Source organism: Buceros rhinoceros, unplaced genomic scaffold (assembly GCF_000710305.1).
Source record: "Buceros rhinoceros silvestris isolate BGI_N320 unplaced genomic scaffold, ASM71030v1 scaffold10129, whole genome shotgun sequence".
Taxonomy (NCBI): domain Eukaryota; kingdom Metazoa; phylum Chordata; class Aves; order Bucerotiformes; family Bucerotidae; genus Buceros; species Buceros rhinoceros.
The window spans coordinates 19,812-20,038 of record NW_010432102.1 but is presented as its reverse complement, the minus strand read 5'-3'; the positions used below and the strand labels follow the sequence as shown (position 1 = coordinate 20,038).

General features: G+C 58.6%; 1 protein-coding gene across 1 annotated transcript in view; it reads left to right on the top strand.

Annotated features, from left to right (window-relative positions):
* Window positions 1-227, top strand: part of ABCA2 (ATP-binding cassette, sub-family A (ABC1), member 2) — a gene marked incomplete at both ends in the record, with an annotated part of 20,426 nt that overhangs the window by 524 nt on the left and 19,675 nt on the right. The gene's annotated exons all lie outside the window — the stretch shown is intronic.

Below are 227 nucleotides of genomic sequence, written 5' to 3'. Positions count from 1 at the left end.
GACTAGCAATGTCTGTGGTGACACAGCTCCTCAGGGCTGGCTCTGAGGTCCTCCTCCTTGTCCCTTCCGGGGAGGATCACCCTTTCCTGCCTGAGGGACATATCATGTCCCAGTAAGACCCTGCCAAGCATTTGCCTTCACTCCTGCTGCCTGACAGCCTGGCAGTGAGCCGCAGGCCTCAGCTGGGCACAGCGCCAACCTTCTACCCAAGAAAGCGGAGATGACAA